Below are 24,267 nucleotides of genomic sequence, written 5' to 3' on the forward strand. Positions count from 1 at the left end.
GACAATGATTTTCAGTTTCTTATCTCTACTGATGAAGGATAATATCCAAGAACACATGTGACTAGAGATTCACAGCACTAATCTACAACAACCTTGGTGAATTACTTTGCCGGGAAGTCAAGTAAGCATTTCAAATGAAGTGCATTTACCATGATCGTGAGGGTTGAACAATGCTGGGAGGTGAAGTAGTGTGCTCCCATCACCCTTCTGTCCATGCAGATGGTGTTGTCCAGTGTGATCTGCAATGCTTCTTGTACAGTGTAGTCTACTGTTGTGCCTTAACTGTCAGGCCATCATATGTCAACTCATTGTTAATTTCTAGTTTTATTCTTGGCTCCTCCGCTCTCTCAATAGATTGAGGCATTCAAATCTTGTGATACATTGCAATGTGACTTGACATGCAAATTGCCATGACAAACATGGTACTGACACAAAGGCATAATGGTATGAATAGTGTTTATTTATTTATTTATTTTTATTTATTTATTTAGAGGGATGAAGTTGAATGTGCTGGTACATGGATACTCAGGGTAGAACACATAATGGTGGAATTCCACAGTCCAACAGAACACTACCATCATTGTGGAAATGTGGGATCGGATCTACAACAAAGTCAATGCCCTGTGCAACACTGGTGACATCAATGGTGGCTCATAGAACTGGTTTTGGAAGGTGCTTTGCCAGGTGATCCTCCGGTAGTCTTTCTCGCCCGTTTGGCAGGGGGGAAACCTGCTGCATGCTCAGAGGTTTCTGAGGAGTCTGTATTCTGCCTCACCCCTCCCTGTGGCCACTGTTGAGGTGTTGTGAGTATCATCAGGCTGGCCACTGGAAGGGGGTGTCACTATTTGTGCAGCATGGATATCCCTCAGAACACCCACAAGCTGGCCCATGTACTACACAAGTTGTCCCAAGCATGTGTCCATGGGCCTTTGCACCAGGCACAGTTCCCTCAGTTCTTCCACAACCTGGCTCATCTGTCCCTGGTTTTGTTGGTATGCACTAAGGACTGTGTTGACAGTGGCCAGGGTCTCAGTCTCAGTGTCCTCCTGTGACTGTCCCGTGGTTGCCCTCACACCTGCTCTGCACACACGTACCTGTGGCATTGCCTGTTGAGGCCACCGCACACTGTCCCCAGTGTTTCCAGGCAGGCTGGTGGTATTGTTGGCAACTGCCACAGAGACAGTGTTGGAGGCAGCGGTAGTTATGTTGGAGGTGGCTGCTGCACAGGCCCTTGTTGCAGGGGTCAGCATTGTTGCTGCTGTTGTGGGAGTCGTGGTGGTGGTGGTGGGGACGGTGAGGCCCTGAGACTGATCTTGCACACCCACGCCTGAGGGGCCAGGTTAGTCCTCCTCATCAGAGAAACTGAGAGAATCAGCATCCAAAAGGTCACCTTCCTGGGGGGGTAGACTGGCTCGGCTGGTTGGTCACAGTTTCGCCTGGTGTTGATAGTGAATCACCTGTTGAACCAAGGTTATATTGTCAGCATATTCAGTACACAGCACAACATTGTTGTTCATGTTTTGCACATTTCGTTTGAGATGACATGACTTCTGACATTGCCATTACTTTGCATTCATAACAATTTGTCAGAAGTCGAAAATTATGTAGAGGTACATATATTGCTTGTTAGCAAAGAGACATGGCATAAGCAACAATTTCATATGTAGAGATATTGCATTTACAAGGACATGTCCTGTGGTAGCAACGTGTTGCTCATGCACTGCAGTTGATGGTAGGATATTTGTGACTTTTCTATGAGTATCTGTCTACTATGCTGCCACTTCATGATTTCTGTTCGGTTTTTACTGACTCTCACGATAGGCATGGTCCACCTCTGCGGGGCCCGGTATTGGCCCCACTTGAATGATGCAGGATTGCATTTTCTGCTTCCTGACCTCGGTGCTGCATCACCCCCTGAGAGGAATAGTCATCAGCCAATGAGAACCTGCCAGCAGTTTACATTTTTAAAACTCGCGGTAGGCTTGCTCCACTAATGCGGGGCCAGGCATTGGCCCCACTTGAATGATGCAGAGTTGCGTCACCGCTTCCTGACCTCCGCGGTGCGTCACCGCCTATGAGGGATAGCCATCAGCCAATTTGAACGGCCAGCAGTTTACGGATTTGAAACTCGCAGTAGGTGTGCTCTGACACTACGGGGCCCGGCATTGGCCCCAATTGAATGATGCAGGATAGCGATTGCCGCTTCCTGACTTCCAAGGTGCGTCACCACATTTTTTAAACTCGCAGTAGGCATGCTCCACCACTGTGGGGACCGGCATTGGCCCGAACTGAATGATCATGTTGTACACTTTTCATTTGTAATGACCTGATTTATGAAGTTGCCATTACTTGGCATTCATAACAGTTTGTCAGCATTCGGACATGATGTAGAGGTACATACATTGCTCATTAGCGATGTGACATGGCGTAAGCAACGATTTCATATGTAAAGATATTGTGGTTCCAACGACATTTCCTCTGGTAGCAACTCGTTGCTCATCCACTTCAGTTTATGCTAGGATATTTGAGACTATTCTATGAGTATTTATGTAGTATGCCGCATATCCAACATTTCCGCTGCGCTTTATGTACTGAACTCCTGTGTTGAGTGATGTGTGACTAAGTCTCCATGCATATGTTGTTTTAATGTGAGCCTTTATGCTTTGAGACAATGTGACTTCTACATTGTAGTTTGGCCATTGCGATTCAGGGACTTGCTTTGCAGTTACATGTGACTTCATCAATGACACTGTGATTCATGTGACCTCTCAATGGCAGTATCTGTGTGTGCACTGGCTACAACTTATGGAGCTTTACTGGGATGGCTGATAAGTGTGGGATGTGGTGGTCATGTGCTGTTTGGGAGGGAGTACAATGTGCATGAGCTGACTACCTACCTGTTAAGTGAAGCAGAGGAGGGTGGTGACTGCAACATGGCTGCGGGGTGGGGAGGGTGCTCCATGCTGTTTGGGAGGTAGTACAGAGGGCCTTGTGGGAGTATTGGTCTTGCAGTCAGGTCATAACAACCCCCTCCCCAGTGAGATGGCTACCTATCTGTTAGGAGGCACCGCCGACGGTGATGGCTGCCACATGGATGTGGGGTGGGAAGGGTGCTTCATGCTGTTTGGGAGGGAGGCCAGGGTGCATGAGCTGACTATCTACTTGTTAGGGGAGTTAGTGTGAGGAAATGCTAGCCCTGTGAGACATTCATATTGAAAGCATGGATTCTACATGAGTTTGATTTTTTCTGGAAAATGGGGCTCACCTGTTGTGCACAACAGTACATTACAGTGGGATGTGATCATTTTGTTTGTACTTACCAGCCTCTACTCCCCCCTTGATTCCGATGAGACTCTCAGGATACAGTATGGCAAGCACCTTCTCCTCCCATTCGATGGGAAGTTAGTGGTGGAATGGGAGGGTCGCCAGCAGTTCTTTGGGCCGCCTCATGGTTCCTCTGTGCCCAAGCCTTGACCTGGGCCTTGAGGTTGCTTCACAGTCTTTTGATGTCGTGCAGTGTGCGTAGGGTGGTTCCTACTGCATTGACTTTGTTGTAGATCCTATACCACATCTGATTTTTGTGCACAATGGGTGTCTGTTGGACCAGGTTCCTATACAAATGTGGTTCTACCCAGAGTATCTCATCTACCAACATTTTCAACTCTTTGTCTGAGAAGTTGGGCATTTTGGGATTGGCCATGGTGATATGAATGAAAGGTGCATGGTGCAAGGTGGGGATGAGAATGTGTGAGGTGTGTCAGGTGTGTAGATGTGAAGAGGTGGTGTGTGGAGTTGTATGGGTGTGATGGTGTGCTGTGTTCCAAAATGGTGTCCTGTCACTCTCTGTGTCTATGCCTCTCTCTGTGTCGATTTTGCAAAGGATGCTGGTCCTGGAAGGGGCTTGGTAAAAACTGTGATATGTGGGTGTGTCCACATGAGTGATGACCACAAGGTGTACCTTCCATGCTGACCATGGCTTCAGGAATTTGTAGTGTGTCATTGATGCATGTCTGATGTTATTGAGGGCTGCGGATAATATCGGCACACTCCGTGGTCGGAACAGCCGTGATCGTTACACCAGCTCCGCTATCTCATCGTAATTCGCTGTGTGGTCATTCCGAGGGAAGTGCTGCCTTTTTGGTCCATTGATAAGCTTTCCTCGACCGCAGCGGTTGGATTTGTAGCTTTTCCAACAGTGGCGGATGGACTTTTGTGGATTTTTGTGGATTGTGTCCACCTCGGATGGCTTTTACGTACTTTCCATCGTAATATGAACAGCGTAAATGCTGCTGTACATATCGAACGTTTTTTTCCGGCAGGCATGGCCGTCGGATGGATTTTCCATCCGCCAGCGTAATGACCCCCTTAATCTACCAACATCCAGCAGCAGTCAGGTTTCTTGCTGCTGAGCTCTCATTGGTGCAGGCTTCTCAGCTTTTAAGTCCCTTTAGCTGTGTAGGAAGGCAGCCAACTAACTCTTGGAGTCACCCTCTCTGTCTGGGGCTCATGTGCAAGGTTTTCACAAGCGAGGCACCACTGGCACAGGCCTTTCTTTGCTAGTCCAAGTTTTAGCAGGTGCAACCTGTCTCTCCAGGGTCCAGGGAACAGTAGAGCAGTCCTTCCTTGGTCCTCTCTCCAGTACAGTGATGATCTGAGGTCTGGGTGCCAGGGTTGCCACTTTTATGCCTACTACAAACCTAGGGCAATGTGGCCACTAGTTACCCAAAGGGCTACCAGGTACTCTCTATCCTGATGACTACTCTGTTTGACGTCTGACATCTAGGTAAGCCCAGAATACCGATTCTGCCCCTCCCTGTATGGCAGAACTCTTCTTTTGATGTGTAGAGCTCCCTAGCCCAACCCAAATATGTGGCTACCTGTTGACAACACACCCCTTGGAAAAATGGTTTGGCAATGGCTTTGCGCTCACTACCCAAGCTGCATGCTGTCTGCTAAAACAAAAGAGATGCCCATCTCATGTGTGACTTGCTCTTCAAATGTGACTTTCCTTTTCAAGCTCACCTTTTGGGCACACATCCACTCTTTCCCTACTGCCAGGTCACCCCTCTTTCCTTGGCAGATCCTCTGTTCCTGTAAGTGAAATGCATTATCACCTCTTCCCAAGCGGGCAGAAGACTGTCTCGAGATCAGCAGCTCTTGTGCAACCGTAAACTTGCTAAAGTTTTTATTTGTAAAATAGTTACATTAAATTCGACTTGAGCAACGACTCAGATTTAATGCACCGATTCCTTTGTTACCTTGAAGAAACATATTTAGAAGTCCCATTTAGAAGTTAGTACTGCTAAGTAAGTCAGCATGTGACTACTTACTCGCTAATGGGCTACTAGCCTTGCTACAGTAAAAAGGGCTATGCAGGGTTTTTGCTGCTAGGCAATATAGAGTTAATAAATAAGACACATCCTTCTTTTTCATATAATGCTCCCTGCCATCAGGGATCAGTAGGCCTGCATTAGGGGTGACTTATAAATATTAAAAAAGAAGATTTGGGTGTTGCCATTGGTTTAAGTTGCAAAGTCGAGTTCTTGTGAACTAAATTAACTTAATCCTAGTTGTATTAATCTGAGAGCTGAGGTGTTGGGAAAGAAATTGGAGTCTTTGAGGGTTCCGTCTGCCTAAAATAGGAGTAATGGCTTACCAGCTATCTTAGGACCCAATCATCAACATTCTCACCCCAGTTAGTAATGAGTGGTACTAATCCACCTGATCGAACCCTCTTGCCTTGCATATTGGACCCCACAGGTAGCCAGAGAGTAACAGGTAATTTATAGGGGCAAGGGAGAATTAACAACATGGCCCATCCCCTTGGTGAAATCAGGAAACTCATCCCAATGATCCAACATGGTTGACCTTCTACATCCTACCCACACCTTCCCTCTAAGTGTATGCCTTACCTGTCCTTTGTGATGCCCCTGAAATGCTGCCCAACATTTATGTTCAGGTTGGGGGTACTTGAATGTTTTGGCTATTAAGGGGTCACAAATTCCAGACCCCGACTTTAGTGTCAGTTCCCATGAAAACCTTTTTAGATCCATCAGGGCCTCAGTCAGAAAAGATGCCCACAAGACCCCCAGGATTCAGAACAGCTTTGCTTAGTTTAACACCAGCTGCGGGAACGCAAGAGGTACTCTTACACAGAGCCTACAAGCTGGATGTAGGCAACATATTTCAGCGTCAGGAAGGAGTACAAAGAGCCAGTTCGCCAGGCTAAAATAGAGTGGGATGGTGGGATGTGGGAGGATTTGGAAGCTTCTGCCAGGGCAGGTGAGGCCAAGTCTTCTTGGAAATAGTGGCACAAGGTAAGCGAAACACCACTATTAGTGTTGATTTTAACCTTTAACGTCAGACCTGGGTGGACCATTTTCAAAAAATGTATGCAGCTAAACTCTGATTTCGATAACATATAGAAGGGTAATGATTTATCTTTTGTATTGATTGGAGGTCCTACTCTATCCTTCCAGTATAAAGATGTATTGGCAGAACTTACAGAGCTTCTAGCACACAAAGCGCCTGGGGACCTCTTTAGTTCAGAACCTCTAATCTGGACCACCTATTTCCAGCTGCTGTTTATTATATCATAGTAGGGGGGCCGATCCCTGGTTCTTGGAAGACCACTGAGGTTGTCCCACTTCACAAAAATGGGTTCAAGGAGGATCCAGGAAATTATAAACCTTTCAACCTTATCGATACATCCCAGAAACTTTTTTGTAGTCTGATTCTGGGACATCGTCTTGAATGGGCAAAGGACAATTCAACTCTTACAGAACTACAGGCAGGGTTTAGGAATAAGGTCAGCACAGTGGACCAAATCCTCTGTTTTGGACCCCTACACTGAGAAATGGTAACACTAGACAAGGGCCACTTGTATGTGGTCTTTATCAATTTGAGGACAGCCTTTGATTCCATCCCCAGGGATATGTTGTGGGATGTTCAGGAAAGACAGGAATCCCCTCCAATTGTTTGCGTGCACACAACACAGCTGAAGTTAGGTATGGCAACACCGGTGAGCTTACAGACCCCTTCAACATTGAAACTAGTGTCAGGCAGGACTGTGTGTTGGTCCCAATGTTGTTCACCCTTTATAACAATGATTTAGTGCATGCACTTGATTTCCCTAGAAAGGATGATCCCAAAATCGACCCTCATAAAGTCGTAACGCTGCCCTTTGTAGATGACATGTTTATAACAAAGATTATTCACTGTTAACCAGGCTACCTCGCTAACTCATTCTCAAATCCTAGGCTTCCCAGTTAGACGAGCCCAGAGCTCTTTAGACCTGTGACAGATAGTCAGAACCGGTCCTCCAGAGGTCACAAAAGAACTTGGTATACTTTGCCCAGCCTTCATAATCACCCTTGTCAAGACTCCTCCATTATAAATTGCAAACCAGGTCTAAACACCTAGGGGCACATTTATCAAGCATTCACGCAATGCAATGCAGGAAGCCACCTTACTAAGCTGTGCTGTGTGAAGGGAAAAGGGCAGGAATGCTCTGTATTTAATATTATACAGTCCATTCATGTCCATTCTTTGAGCTGGAGCACAATGTGCTGCCTAGCAGCAATGCAGGCAACGTTGTGCCATGGAGCAAGGATGCCTGTGTTGTGGGCAGGATTGTTATTTTGTAGGAAGGGATACCTTCCTGCACAAAAACAATCCTGAGAGGCATTTTCCTCTTTCTATGTGTGTTACACAATGCAGCACACATAGAAAGAGGGATAATTAGGAGAGGTAAGGATATTTATACCCATTACACCTCACCTGTGGAGGTGTAGCATTTTGACACATTCCTAGGTCTACAAGTAATGGAACATATGGGAATGCACCAAAATCCAAGGGTGGACATGTGGCAGCACCCATGCTCCACCCTTGGACAGCCTCCCTGGGGCTTATTAACACAATGGAGTGATTTGCATTGCATTACAATTGCATTAATGTAGTTTTCTCAAGACATGCAGGGCCATGCAAGGGAGCCTTGCGTGGCCTAATAAATCCGACTTAGCTGTTAAGTGGCTCTTGTGCCCCCTTGCGTGGCACAAGGGCAACTCAACCCAATGATAAATAAGCGGCCAAGTAACCATTTACCTTCGCAAGCAGACCTTAACCCTCAACAAGATACACCAATGACGTGTTTGTGCCCTGCAGTTAGGCACATGCGGTGACCAGGCCACATATCTGAAATTTGCCCTCCAGAAATAGGGAACTTTTATGGTACATATGAGGAATATTTCTTGAAGAACATCCTTTCCATTAACTGGCATTGGGGATTTCTTTTAGAAGACATAAGAGGATAATACAAAATCATAGATACCTATTGTAAAGAAAGAAAAATATTTCCTGCCCTCTACATAAAATGATATTGTCTGTGATTGAAATGGAAAGACTATCTTCCTTTTGGACATGACATTTCTCCTGCTCGACAGGCAATCTTCTTGTTGGAAAGGACATTTAAAGAACAATCTTCATGTCTTCATGTTACATAGAGGTTTCCTGGATGTAAGGGGCAGAATCCATCTCTGCTTGCCTTGTGCTGTTTAGAGGTTAGTAAAATGTTCTTTCTTTTTTCTCTTGTTTCGTCCAGTTTTGTGTGCTTGAATTAAAGGTGCAGAAGTTAAAAGGAAAATGTCAGGTCTGATCTAAATATTTTTATGAAATTTTTTGTGAAACAGCTGGTTAATAGGAATCTTAGCCAGCATTTCCAGCACATTTTCCCACAGACACAAAGGGCCCGATTCACAGAACTAACTAAAGACAAAATCCTAAATTTGGGAAACAACACTTACAACGCAACTTTTACAACGCACTACCTTTACAATGAAACTTTTACAACGCAACATCCATTACAACGCATGCCATTACAACGCAACCATTCCAATGAATGTCACTACAATGCATACCACTACAACGCATGTCATTACAACGCAGTCATTACAACGCATACCATTACAACCATACCTACACTATCCAACACTTACCCTACTGTTGCACCCCCTGGAGTTAGAATAGTAATTTTTGCCCCTACACTATCCAATACTTACCATACATGCAATGTAATGGTATGCGTTGTAATGGTATGCGTTGTAAATGTAGTATGCGTTGTAGTGGAATGCGTTGTAAAGGTAGTTTCAAAGAATTAGTTGCAATGGCATGCGTTGTAATGGAATGCGTTGTAATGGATGTTGCGGTGTAAAAAATGCGTTGTAAAGGTATGCGTTGTAAAAGTATGCGTTGTAACGACATACATCCCCTAAACTTACCACCATTTTAGTTTTCACAGAAGGCACTTACTCATTTTGGTATTCACAGAAGGCACTTACTCATTTTGGTATTCACAGAAGGCACCTAGGTACATATGCATGAAATGAATTTTTAGTCGCAAATGCTGCGAATCGCAAACAACAGTGTTTGAGATAAACAATTCGCAATTTGAGATGTATGAGACACAATCGCAGCGCAAATTAAGAAATCGCAAAAATAGCGATTTCTTATTTTGAGAAAATGACAAATCTGAGAATATCCTTGCGAATTCCTTATTTGCCATTTCTCAGTTTACAAAAATCGCAAAACGGAAATCACAAGTTAAGAAATCACAAAGAAATGTGTACAAAAATCGATAATTGCGATTTTGTTAAATTCGCAAATTAAGAAATCGCATTTACCACCAAGTGCATGCAGGTGGTAACCAGGTGCAAGGTACTTAAACCAGCCCACAATGTAACTGAACCTACCACAATGGCAGCACTATATGTGATAGCCAGGAGGCTGCGTATTCGGGCTCTTGCACAGAGGAGAATGAGACAGGAACGTATATTCAGGCTGCGAATCACTCTGTTCCAGCAAACTGAAGAGGAGATTCATGACAAGTACAGGCTGCACCCACAGACGGTCTTGGAACTGATTGAGGAGCTGAAACCCTATTTGCAACACCCAACACGCAGGACCCAAACAATTCCCACCCATGTGCAGGTCCTGTGCTCACTTCACCTCCTGGCCTCAGGGAGTTTTCAAGGGGTCATAACAGAGGTTGGCGAGGTGTCACAGAGTGCCCTGTTGCGCTTTTTCCATGGCTTTCTAGATGCAATGCTACAGAGGCTATCACATCACATATACTTCCCCAGCACCCAACAGGCATTACAGCAAACCAAACTTGACTTCTACCAGATTGCACGTTTCCCCGACATAATAGGCTGCATTGATGGAACCCATGTGGCTTCACACCCCTCAGCGGCAACTGAATATGTCTACAGAAACCGTAAATGCTATCATTCCCTGAATGTACAGATTGTGTGCAATGCTAAGTATATCACCGATGACATTGTACCAAAATACCCTGGCAGTACACATGACTTTTTCATCTTTAGACATAGTGGGATACACAGACGTCTGAGTGCTGGAGAGTTTGGAGAGGGATACCTGCTAGGTAAATGCATGGCACACATCTATCCATCCACTACATCTCTTGGGGGGGTACATTGACTTACCTATTGTTTCTATCCCTGCAGGTGACAGTGCCTATGCAGTGCGGGACTTCATCCTGACCTCGTACCTGGATCCAGCCAATGCAAGGGAGAGGAGATACAACAGGGCACAAGATCTACACGTTGCGTCATAGAGTGTACATTTGGAATCCTAAAGAGCTGGTTCCGTTGACTGCATAAATGTGGAGGCGCACTGTAATACAGCCCTGAGACATGCTGTAAAATTGTGGCAAGCTGCACAATGCTCCATAACATGGCTATGAGGAAAGGCACCAAAATTGATGTGAGCACTACAGACACATTGGATGACGATTGCCCACCTCCCCATGGGACGGCAGCAGCAGGAGTTGGGGCAGTTGCCGGACGTCAGAGACGGACTGAGATCACACAAAACTACTTCTAGGTGAGGAATGATGACAATGAGCCAAAATGATGTTTGAAATCTGTGATGTGTTTATTCACACTTCAAAATGATTCACTGTTGCTGTACACAGCACATGTTAAGCAAACAGTGCAGGTACTTCCCAAGAAAGTGTTAAATCTGTATTGCCTTGTTGCATCACCCATTGACACAAAGGTATCACTGTGCAGTTCACCTCCTCCGGTGATGGATTGGTGCTGGTCGGTCTCCAGGCTGAGTGCCCTCCGTTGGGTGCCTAGGTCCTGCACCCTGTCTGCCACTGCGCCTTCTTGCTTCAGGCAATGTAGGTGTGTTGCTACTCCTACTTGATGTCTCCTCACTCTCCCCAGAGACCATGAGTGTGTTGTCACCTGAGTTAGCAGGTTGCATTTGCTCCACTGCACTGGTGACCTGTTCCAGCCCTCGTGCATTGTCCTGGCAGCAGTGTGACATTTCCACCTGCATGGTAATGTTGCGATGGGTCAAGTTGCTGGTGGTGGTGCACAGGTGGTTCACCACCTTTGTGTAGTTATGCAGCTGTGCGTTGGCACGTTGGGCAGCCCAGTCCCTGGCGTCTTGGTTTTGCTTCAGGGTGTCACAGAGGTCACGTATGGCAACTGCCATGGCCATGATGCCCTCCCCCATGTAGCGCTGATTCCTGTTGAGTGTGCTCAGCTGCCTATTAATGGAGCGCAATCATTTTTGTTGTAGGTGCTGTACCTGCAGCATGCTGCTTTCCAGGCCTGCAAAAACTGTATGCTCCTCATCAGTGGCAGTGCTGCTCCTGGGCCTTGACCGGCGTGTTTCCATTGTTGGCACACTGATTTGTGGGGTTTCCTGCCTCCGGAGGTGTGACACACCCTGCCTTGCCTCTCTGTGCTCACTCGCCTCCCCTGTGGCCTCTAAGCCATCCTCCAATGGAGGCAGTGGAGGTACATGTGTGCCCTTCCTGCGCATGATGGTTGTGTGCTCTGACTCTTCACCGGAGTCCCCACCATCAGCCTGGTCCTCGGGAATCTCAAAGTCATCTCCCTCTGTACTGTCATCAAGTAGCCTGGATTGTGCTGTGGATTTAAAGGGGGATACATGGGTTTCTGTCATTTTCCCCATTTTGCACTCAATAAAGTTTCTACATTTTCTGTAGGCTAACTTCTGACGCTGTCTTATTCACTTATCACAGACCCACATGTTGCATTTGATTTCCTATGTTTCATGGACACACTAGGCTACATCCTACTACAACTCCCATGATGCATTGCTGGGTGTGCTGCAAGAAGTTGACCGGGGTGACATGTGTTGTTTCTATTTTGAGCATTCTAGACAGTGTGCATGGGATGGGGATGTGTGCAGATATATTTGGCATGCATCTTACCTTGGCTGCTGGATGCAGGGTCGGAGCTGTCGATGTCAGCCACACCACTGACGCTCTCAGGCAGGAGGGTAGACTCCACAAGCTCCTCATGGGGTGTTGGCTCTGCTGCTGTGGATGATCCTCCCCCGGTCTTTTTTGACTCCTTCTGTCTGGCTGCCACACTCTCCTTCGACCTTTGCCGCATGTCGTACCACCTCTTGCACAGTTCTTCAACAGTGCAATGAGTCACAACCACAGCATTGACTTTCTCTTGAATTTGTGCTTTCTCTTCCTCTTTTCACCCTCCTTGCCCTCATGTTGCATCTGGGACTCAATTGGGGTTCTTTCTCTGTTGTGGTGCCTCCTCACACTCTCCAAACTGCCTCTAACTGTGGCTCAGGCAAGCAGGTGCAGCAAATCACTCCCACTTCCTGGTTGTGATGTCATCAGGTTGCACCTGTATTGCAGATTCCCGATTTTTCGATTTCTTAATTTGCAAATTTTGCAGTTAAGGAATCGCAAATCATGTTTCTCAGAATTAATTGCGATGTTTAAGAAATCGCTAATCATTAGCTATTTTTCAAATACATCTTGTTTTGCAAATCTCAAACTGCAAATCGCAAAATCTCGCGAATTGAGATTTGCAAAACGGGATGTTGATACATATGCCCCCTACTCATCAATGAGTAAGTGCCCTCTGTGAATACCAAAATGAGTTTGTGCCTTCTGTAAATAACAAAATGGTAGTAAGTTTAGGATTTTGTCTTAAGTTATTTTTGTGAATCGGGCCCTGCCTGTGTAAAATCCCTTTCATAGAAAGGAACCCTTTTCTCTCAATTCAGCATTGCTAGGTTAACTGTCAATCACACTAGGCTGTAAACATCCAATGCAAGATGTAGTGACAGGTAAATGTGAAATGTAGTGTTGTCACCATGTCCATAGAATAGTGATAAAAGCAGGGCTCAAGGCTTTCCACATACCAAAGTAGCATAACAAAAAAACTCAAACGCTGGAAGGTCTGCCGTTATTCTATCTGAAATGTTCAGCTAATCCTGTTATTTTAGCCAACTGCAGAGTACCTGGGGTAGACAGAACTCATCGAGTTTTACTCCATGAAATTCTGTGGAGTTACACAATAAGTCAGTGAGAGTCTGCAGAGTTCAGCGAGCGGGAGGAATTCGGCACATTGAGCTGCTTTTGTTGTGTTGTACCATCTTTTCCCTAAAGATTGTACAACTAGCTCACACCTGATTGACATATTTAATTTACTTATAGGTCCCAAGTATATGACACTAAATATACCCAGGGACTGTGAACTAAATGCTACTAGTAGGTTTGCGGTACAAAAGGGGGTGGTGATGGACAGAGCATCTGAATCAATCAAACACTCACACCCAGTCAAAAGATCTGGGTTTAATCCATCACCGTTCTATAGCCCACTCTGCCACCCCAGATCAGACATGGCTATATGCAAATCAGTCCGACCCTGTGCCTCATGGGAACAGTCCAGCCTGAACAGCCAAGCCATGTCTTCCCTGGACCGGAAACAAGCTTCCGAGGACCGGTTTCTGGCATTCCAACCGTCTTCAGCCCGGCTTGCTTGAATCCAGTGGCAAAGTGAGCAAGGGACTCACGTCTGAGCATACCCTGCCACACTTATGGTGGCCAAAAGTGGTACAAAAGTGGGTGGTGATGAACGGAGCATCTGAATCAATCAAACACTCACACCCAGTCAAAAGATCTGGGTTTAATCCATCACCGTTCTTTAGCCCACTCTGCCACCCCAGTTCAGACATGGCTATATGCAAATCAGTATGACCCTGTGCCTCATGGGAACAGTCCAGCCCGAACTGGCAAGCAATGTCTTCCCTGGACTGGAAACAAGCTTCCGAGGACCGGTTTCTGGCATTCCAGCCGTCTTCAGCCCGGCTTGCTTGAATCCAGTGGCAAAGTGAGCAAGGGACTCACGTCTGAGCATACCCTGCCACACTTATGGCGGCCAAAGCGGTACAAAAGGGGGTGGTGATGAACGGAGCATCTGAATCAATCAAATACTCACACCCAGTCAAAAGATCTGGGTTTAATCCATCACCGTTCTTTAGCCCACTGTGCCACCCCAGTTCAGACATGGCTATATGCAAATCAGTCTGACCCAGTGCCTCATAGGAACAGTCCAGCCCGAACTCCCAAGCCATGTCTTTCCTGGACCGGAAACAAGCTTCCAAGGAACAGTTTCTGGCATTCCAGCCGTCTTTAGCCCGGCTTGCTTGAATTCAGTGGCAAAGTGAGCAAGGGACTCACGTCTGAGCATAACCTGCCACACTTATGGCGGCCAAAAGCGGTACAAAAGGGGGTGGTGATGGACGGAGCATCTGAATCAATCAAACACTCACACCCAGTCAAAAGATCTGGGTCCCTTGTTCACTTTTCCACTGGATTCAAGCAAGCCGGCTGAAGACGGCTGGAATGCCAGAAACTGGTCCTCGGAAGCTTGTTTCCAGTCCAGGGAAGACATGGCTTGGCAGTTCGGGCTGGACTGTTCCCATGAGGCACAGGGTCAGACTGATTTGCATATGGCCATGTCTGAACTGGGGTGGCAGAGTGGGCTAAAGAACGGTGATGGATTAAACCCAGATCTTTTGACTGGGTGTGAGTTTGGGATTGATTCAGATGCTCTGTCCATCACCACCCCCTTTTGTACCGCTTTTGGCCGCCATAAGTTTGGCAGGGTATGCTCAGACGTGAGTCCCTTGCTCACTTTGCCACTGGATTCAAGCAAGCCGGGCTGAAGATGGCTGGAATGCCAGAAACCGGTCCTCGGAAGCTTGTTTCCGGTCCAGGGAAGACATGGCTTGGCAGTTCGGGCTGGACTATTCCCATGAGGCACAGGGTCAGACTGATTTGCATATGGCCATGTGCGAACTGGGGTGGCAGAGTGGGCCACAGAACAGTGATGGATTAAACCCAGATCTTTTGACTGGATGTGAGTGTTTGATTGATTCAGATGCTCAGTCCATCCCCACCCCCTTTTGTATTTGATATTTATGGGTATTTGTATAGCGCAAACTTTCGCTCCGGAAGGAGCATCTTGGCACTGAACATGCGTGTAGGTGATACGTGGTGAGAATCTGGGTCTAGATGGCTGCCAGTACAGAGGTGTCTGATTGTTGGTACACCCATGTCTTAAGGAGTTTCCTAAAGAGACTCTCCTTTTCGATTAGTCTGAGGTTAACGGGCAAGTTGTTCCATGCCCTTGCTGCCAGGACGGTGAAGGTTTTCCCACCCCTAGTTTTATACTTGAACCTCGGGATCGTGATGAGATTGGTCCCAGAGGATCTCAGACATCGTGTGGGGTTGTAATGCGTGAAACGATTAGCAAGGTAATGAGGACCTGTATTTTTCATGGATTTGAACACAGTGAGTAAAAGTTTAAAATGGATTCTATATGAAGTGGCAACCAATGAAGGGAGTTTAGTGCTGCTGAGGCTGATGACCTTCTAGGGAGTTTCAGGACCAATCTAGCAGCCGCGTGTTGTATACTCTGTAGCTTCCTAAGGGTGGACTTCTTCACTCCAGCCATTAAACCATTGCAGTAATCGAGTCGGGAGAGTATTAGGGCTACCGCGACTGATTTTCTAGCTGCAATGGGAAGGAAGTCGAAGAATTTCTTTAAGGATTTAATAAGTCCGAAGCAGCGCCCAGCAGTGTTCCTGACGTGGTCGTCGAAAGAGAGGGATGAATCAAATTGCACGCCCAGGTTCCGTGCGGAAGACACTGCACTGGGTGGGGCCTCTGATCCTTTGGGCCACCAGTCTTTCGGGCAGAAAGATAGGTCTTTACCCAGCGGTATGATTTCAGTCTTCGCACTGTTGCACCTCAAGTGGTTTTTGTTCAGCCACTGGAATACATCGGAGAGACAGTTTCGGAATCGCAAGTCTGCGTCCATACACTTTTTATCGATAGTGACGACAAGTTGGGTGTCGTCGGCGTATGACGTGACGAGGGTCCCATGAGATTCTATCACAGCGAGGAGGGGAGCCATAAAGATGTTAAAGAAAAGGGGGCTTAATATGGACCCCTGGGGCACTCCTGATGTAATGGGTTTTTCGCTGGATAGGTAGGGACCCAAAGACACAGTCTGGGACCTGTTAGACAGGAAAGATTTTACCCATGCCAACACTGCGTCTGTCACGCCAATCTCTCGCATTCTATTAATCAGAATGACATGAGAGATAGTGTCGAACGCTGCTGTTAGGTCAAGCAGGATGAGGACGGCTTGCCTTCCTTTATCCTGCAGGAACTTGATGGAATCAGATAGTTCTATCAAGGCTGTTTCGGTGGAATGACCGGAGCGAAACCCCGACTGTTGAGGATGCAGGATGTTGTGAGTCTCTACAAATGTTTTTAACTCTCCATGTACTAACTGTTCCGTGATCTTACCTAGGACAGGTAGTAGTGAAATGGGGCGCATGTTGGTGAGATCAGTTGGAGATATGTTCTGCTTCTTCATCAGGGGCTTCACAATAGCCTTCTTCCAGTCGCTGGGCACTATCCCAGACTCGAGAGATTCATTGATGATGGTATTGATGCAGGGATTTACTACCTCGATTAGATGGTGAAGGATGCTAGGGGGACAGGAGTCGGTTGGGGCTCCTGATTTGCAGGCCAGAATTGCCTTGCGTGTTTGCTGGAGGGAAACAGGTTTAAAGCTGCAAAGAGGGGGATAGTTATCAGTTACCTCATGAGGAGTGATCGAGGGAGGAGGAAAGTCTCTCTGAATATTAACAATTTTATCCACAAAGAAATCTGCGATTTGATTACACAGAATTTCGGACGGTGGAATTTCGGGCATGAGAGCTTTGGGGTGGGTGAAAGACTTGACTATTGAGAAGACAGTTTTTTGTTTTTGGTGAGCTTCATTTATAGCCTTAGTAAAGTATTCCTTTTTAGCCACTTTTATGCTGGAGAGATATAATTTCCTCTGCTGAACATAGAGTGTTCTTGCGGCCTCATCATAAGTTTTTCTCCACTTCCTTTCTGATATTCGGCAGAGGAGATGGCTATCGGTTAGGGTCTGGGTAAACCAGGGTGCATTTAGCTTTCTTTTGTGACATTTCGCATGATGGCCATTAGGGTCGGAATTATCCGAGACGATTTGATCCATCTAAACATGGAAGTTGCGAGAGTCAGCTACTACATCTCCAATTAGTTTAGGGGCCTTGGCCAGGGGTTGGGTGTCCAGCTTAATACGTTCAGTCACTTTTCTCCAGTTGACTGTGAAGGAAGGGTGGGAGCGCTTAGTGCTGGGTAAGACGTGGGCTTGTATCTCGATATCAAATGGAATGAGACAATGATCAGTCCAAATTTGAGGGATCGGAGGGGACGTGGTCATGGTTATAAGATTAGAGCAGATGCCATCGAGAGTATGGCCCGCATGGTGGGTAGGAGCGGTGACAAGTTGGGATAGTCCAAAGATATTTAACGAGTGTTGAAAGGAGATGGTATGGGGGTCGACACATGATTCTAAATGTATATTCATATCCCCTAATAAAGTGAAGTTAGGATAATGTAGCATAAGTGCCCCGAGAACATCATCTAAGAGGTCCAGAAAGGGAGTGGCATTGCCAGGAGGGCGGTATATCAGTCCCCCCGAGAAGGAGGTGGAGGCATTAATTTTAATCGAGAAGCCTATGCCCTCGCTTCCTTTAAGGTGGCCTAGGTCAAATGTATGGCAAAGGAAGGTTTTCTTAATAGCAAGTGCTACCCCGCCTCCTCGCCCAAGAGGTCTGTCCCGCCTAAAGATAGTAAAAACTGAAGGGAGGGCAGTTGCCAGATCAGGATTGGATGAATCATTGAGCCAGGTTTCAGTGATAAAGAGAGCATCCAAATCGTGGCATAATATTAAATCATGTATGTCTTGGCAGTGACAGGATAGGGACCTGGCATTAATAAGACCTCCCTTAAAATAATTGGGATTATACTTTAATGGGGAAGGCGTTTCATGTGCTTCAAAAGCTGTCACAGGGGGCATCCATTTGCAATGTAGGCATGAGAAGGGGCCCAAGAGGAGGTCGATGGGGGGGCAGCCCTTACAGTGATTGCCCATTTCAGAGCGTAATGCGAATAACTCATTGCTGTCATACCTGATGATAGGGGTTTTTTGGGCAGCATGTCCTGCGCCCGGCGCGGTCCGGTCGCGGACGGGCGCAGACGGGCTTGGCTTAGGCGCGGCTTCGGCGGCTGTACCGCTTTTGGCCGCCATAAGTGTGGCAGGGTAAGCTCAGACGTGAGTCCCTTGCTCACTTTGCCACTGGATTTAAGCAAGCCGGGCTGAAGACCGCTGGAATGCCAGAAACCGGTCCTCGGAAGCTTGTTTCCGGTCCAGGGAAGACATGGCTTGGCAGTTTGGGCTGGACTGTTCCCATGAGGCACAGGGTCAGACTGATTTGCATATGGCCATGTCTGAACTGGGGTGGCAGAGTGGGCTAAAGAACGGTGATGGATTAAACCCAGATCTTTTGACTGGGTGTGAGTGTTTGATTGATTCAGATGCTCTGCCCATCACCACCCCCTTTTGTACTGCTTTTGGCCGCCATAAGTGTGGCAGGGTATGCTCAGACGGGAGTTCCTTGCTCACTTTGCCACTGGATTCAAGCAAGCCGGGCTGAAGACGGCTGGAATGCCAGAAACCGGTCCTTGGAAGCTTGTTTCCGGTCCAGGGAAGACATGGCTTGGCAGTTCGGGCTGGACTGTTCCCATGAGGCACAGGGTCAGACTGATTTGCATATGGCCGTGTCTGATCTGGGGTGGCAGAGTGGGCTAAAGAACAGTGACGGATTAAACCCAGATCTTTTGACTGGGTGTGAGTGTTTGATTGATTCAGATGCTCTGTCCATCACCACCCCCTTTTGTTCTGCTTTTGGTCGCCATAAGTGTGGCAGGGTATGGACGTGAGTCCCTTGCTCACTTTGCCACTGGATTTAAGCAAGCCGGGCTGAAGACGGCTGGAATGCCAGAAACCGGTCCTCGGAAGCTTGTTTCTGGTCCAGGGAAGACATGGCTTGGCAGTTCGGACTGGACTGTTCCCATGAGGCACGGGGTCAGACTAATTTGCATATGGCCATGTCTGAACTGGGGTGGCAGAGTGGGCTAAAGAACAGTGATGGATTAAACCCAGATCTTTTGACTGGGTGTGAGTGTTTGATTGATTCAAATGCTCTGTCCATCACCACCCCCTTTTGTACCGCTTTTGGCCGCCATAAGTGTGGCAGGGTATGCTCAGACGTGAGTCCCTTGCTCACTTTGCCACTGGATTCAAGCAAGCTGGGCTGAAGACGGCTGGAATGCCAGAAATCGATCCTCGGAAGCTTGTTTCCGGTCTAGGGAAGACATGGCTTGGCAGTTCTTGCTGGACTGTTCCCATGAGGCACAGGTTCAGACTGATTTGCATATGGCCATGTCTGAACTGGGGTGGCAGAGTGGGCTAAAGAACGGTGATGGATTAAACCCAGATCTTTTGACTGGGTGTGAGTGTTTGATTGATTCAGATGCTCTGTCCATCACCACCCCCTTTTGTACTGCTTTTGGCCGCCATAAGTGTGGCAGGGTATGCTCAGACGGGAGTTCCTTGCTCACTTTGCCACTGGATTCAAGCAAGCCGGGCTGAAGACGGCTGGAATGCCAGAAACCGGTCCTCGGAAGCTTGTTTCCGGTCCAGGGAAGACATGGCTTGGCAGTTCGGGCTGGACTGTTCCCATGAGGCACAGGGTCAGACTGATTTGCATATGGCCATGTCTGAACTGGGGTGGCAGAGTGGGCTAAAGAACGGTGATGGATTAAACCCAGATCTTTTGACTTGGTGTGAGTGTTTGATTGATTCAGATGCTCTGTCCATGACCACCCCCTTTTGTACCACTAGTAGGTTTGCAGCACGCTTTCTTACACCCACTTAAGTAGCACTTTTAAACATGACTCTGGACTGCCATTGAAGCCTATAGTGCAGTTTTAAAATGCTAACTCTATCTGGCAAAATAATCCTTTTGCCAGGTCTAAGCCTTCCTTTTTTTAAACATTATGGTCACTCTTAAAGTGGTTCTTAAAGAGGCCATAGGGCAGGGTGCATTGTCTTTAAAAAGTAGGACATCTGTGTCTAAGTAAGGTGCAATCGAAGTGAAAAATTCCTCAATTTGTATTTCATTACTGTCAGGCCTATCTCTTCCAGTGGATAACATTGGACTACCTTATTACATTTAACAGGTGCTAATATTTAATTGGCAACGGATAGGGAAATCAAGTTTAGACTCAAATAAATTGTAAATTAAATTCCTATCTAACGGTAAAGTCAGATTTAAGTCACAATTCTGAAAATACCACTTTTAGAAAATTGGCATATTCTTGTCCTAACCATTTGGTGCCTGCTGCCAATATCCTGGGTCATATGCCTGTGTTGGTCTTTGTGGACACCCTCTCGACAGAGAGACAAAGGTAGCGTGATGTAGGCAGGATGGGCAATCTTGTTTGGATTTATAGGGGTGGAGCTGTTCACTGCCTCACTTGCCATTCAAATGACTGCCTCCAGCACACACACACACAAAGGAACCTGACACTAGTCTTTTGTCACTCCAAATGTCTTGAAGTCTTGACAGGAGAAGAGAAGACAGACATTTTCAAAACCAGATGTGGGGGAAGCCAGGTTGTCACCCCATTCCAAAGGCTGGCACCAAGAATAAATAATGGACTTCCTGAACCACCTCTTCAGTACACTCCTCAGCAACATGGACACTACAGAGGAAGGACTGCTTTGTTCATCATAGGACTGCTCTTCTGCTACCATAGGACTGCACTAATGCTTGATGCCTACCTTGTATCCCAGAGGAGTGCTCTCCTGCTGGAGGCCTGTTCTGCTCTCTAGGACAGAAGTCTGGGCAGTTCCTTTAATCACAGGCTTACCTGAGTCCAAGGTTCAAATGACTGACCTCCTGTTCTGAGCTACAGGGTCACAACAATCTATTTAGGACTCTCTGCAATTGCCCAGCACCCCTGCTGCAATGTGACCTGCCTAGACCTGCAACTTAGCTGTTTGAGGCCTGCCTTACTGTTCTAGAGTGACCCACTGATCCCCAAGTGGTGCTTCCGAAAGTCATTGACCTCTGGCTTGCATCAGAGTGCACTCCTCTGTGAATAGAGGAGAAATCCTGAGTTTTTGGGCTTTTTGCGACCCTGTAACACTGGAGGGTTGCAGTCATGTTGCCCAGGTAGGCCTTACAAGGAGCTGGAGCACAATGGTGCTACAACCTTCGCATGTGTGGCCTGTCGCATGTTACATGTTCTCTGAGTTAGTACTTCTCAGTGTCTAGATGAGATGAATGTTAACTCTCCATACTTTCATTTACATTACCGTCTGTATGTTTGCCAAGACAAACACAAGGCATGATATGCCTCTTTAGCTTAACATGCCTGGATCAGCAAAGATGTTGAGCTTTTAAGTTTAATCCTTTCTATTCAAATACATGTATTAATATTTGCAAGTTTAGGGGTAAAATGTAAGCAAAGAAATGTAGAGGAATTAATTTTTTGATATGCAATGCTGCCAAATGTTTACATCTTTCCCATATAGAGCGTTGGTATTTCATTTTTCAATACCTCGACCTTGATTAACTGCATGGTTTGCCAGTAGTCATTTAAGAACAAACTAGGACAAAATGGTTTATAATAAATGTTTAAGGTCAAATTTGAAAAATGGCCAAACAGATCTCCACTTTAAACGTTGAAAAATGGAGCTTACTCTGAGAAAAATTACATTTGTGCAATATTTTCATAAGTTGATATCAAAATGAGTGCATACCATTCCTTCTATTTCTTAAATAAAGATTTTTTTCAGGACTAGGATTGATGTGTTAGGCCTTGACCTGGATTAACTACCTGATTTGCTGGTAGTCCTTTAAGAATATACTAGGCCAAAAAGGTTTATAATTAATGTTTAATGTAAAACCTAAAAATGCCCAGACATTTTACCCACTTTAGACGTTTGGAAATGAAGCTAACTCCGAGACCATTTTCCACTATTTCTTAAATATATTTATTTTTGAGGACTAGGATTTATGTGTTAAAATCCTTATGTAGAAATAACTGTGTTTATTGATATTACCACACAGACACTTACCTACTTCCAAGGCAAGGAATTAATGAGCACGTGTAAATTATAATAAGGCATTCTGGATTGCTCTGAAAATGCTCAGCCTTAGTAGAATGTAGGTGGTAAAACTAAACATAACACGAAATATAAAGAAACTCCCTCAACACTCTGTGGGACCTCCACATTTAATTCAGATCCCAGGAGCAGGCTGATGACAGCTGATTAGCCAGAAACCGGTCCCAGGGTGCTTGTATCCGGTCCAGGGAAGACATGGCTTGGCCTTTCGGGCTGGACTTTCACCACAAGGTACAGGGTCAGACTGATTTGTATATGGCCATGTCTGAACTGGGGTGGTGGAGTGAGCTAAAGAATGATGATGGATTAAACCCAGATCAATTGACTTGGGGTGAGTGCTTGCAATGTTCAACACTCCGTCCGTCACCTCCTTTGGTTTTGCTCTTTTCGCCCTAAGTTGGCAGGGTATGCCCAGACGTGGGTCCCTTGCTCACTTTGCCACTAGATTCAAGCTAGCCTGGCTGATGACGGCTGATCAGCCAGAAACCGGTACCAGGATGCTTGTTTTCGTTCCAGGGAAGAAATGGCTTGGCAGTTCGGGCTGGACCGTTCCCATGAGGCACAGGGCCCGACTGATTTGCATATGGCCATGTCTGAACTGGGGTGGCGAAGTGAGCTAAATAATGATGACGTATTAAACCCAGATCAGTTGACTTGGGTGAGTACTTGCAATGTTCAACACTCCATCCATCATCCCCTTTGGTTTTGCTCTCTTCGCCCTAAGTTGGCAGGGTATGCCCAGACGTGGGTCCCTTGCTAACTTTGCCACTGGATTCAAGCTAGCCTGGCTGATGATGGCTGATTAGCCAAACACTTGTTACAGGATGCTTGTTTTGGGTCCAGGGAAGACATGGCTTGGCAGTTAGGCTGGACTAATCCCATGAGGCACAGGGTCAGACTGATTTGCATATGGCCATGTGTGAACTGGGGTGGTGAAGTGCGCTAAAGAATGATGATTGATTAAACCCAGAACAGTTGACTGAGGGTGAGTGCTTGCAATATACAATACTCTGTCCGTCATCCCCTTTAGTTTTGCTCTTTTCACCCTAAGTTGGCAGGGTATGCCCAGACGTGGGTCCCTTGCTCACTTTGCCACGGGATTCAAGCTAGCCTTGCTGATGACGGCTGATTAGCCCGAAACCGGTCCCATGATGCTTGTTTCCGGTCCACGGAAGAAATGGCTTTGCAGTTTGGGCTGGACTGCTCCCATGAGGCACAGTGTCAGACTGATTTGCATATGGCCATGTCTAAACTGGGGTGGCGGAGTGAGATAAAGAATGATGACGGATTAAACCAAGATCAGTTGACTGGGGTGAGTGCTTGCAATGTTCAACACTCCGTCCATCATCTCCTTTGGTTTTGCTCTTTTCGCCCTAAGTTGGCAGGGTATGCCCAGACGTGGGCCCCTTGCTCACTTTGCCACTGGATTCAAGCTAGCCTGGCTGATGACGGCTGATTTGCCAGAAACCAGTCCCAGGATGCTTGCTTCCGGTCCAGGGAAGACATGGCTTGGCAGTTAGGGCTGGGCTGTTCCCATGAGGCACAGGGTGAGACTGATTTGCATATGGCTATGTCTTCACTGGGGTGGCAGAGTGAGCTAAAGATTAATGGATGAAACCCAGATCAGTTGACTGGGGGTGAGTGCCTGCAATGTTAAACACTCTGTCCGTCATCCCCTTTGGTTTTGCACTTTTCGCATTAAGTTGGCAGGGTATGCCCAGGCGTGGGTCCCTTGCTCACTTTGCCACTGGATTCAAGCTAGCCTGGCTGATGACAGCTGATTAGCCAGAAAACGGTCCTAGCATGCTTG

Source organism: Lissotriton vulgaris, chromosome 8 (genome assembly GCF_964263255.1).
Source record: "Lissotriton vulgaris chromosome 8, aLisVul1.2, whole genome shotgun sequence".
In the NCBI taxonomy this organism is placed as follows: domain Eukaryota; kingdom Metazoa; phylum Chordata; class Amphibia; order Caudata; family Salamandridae; genus Lissotriton; species Lissotriton vulgaris.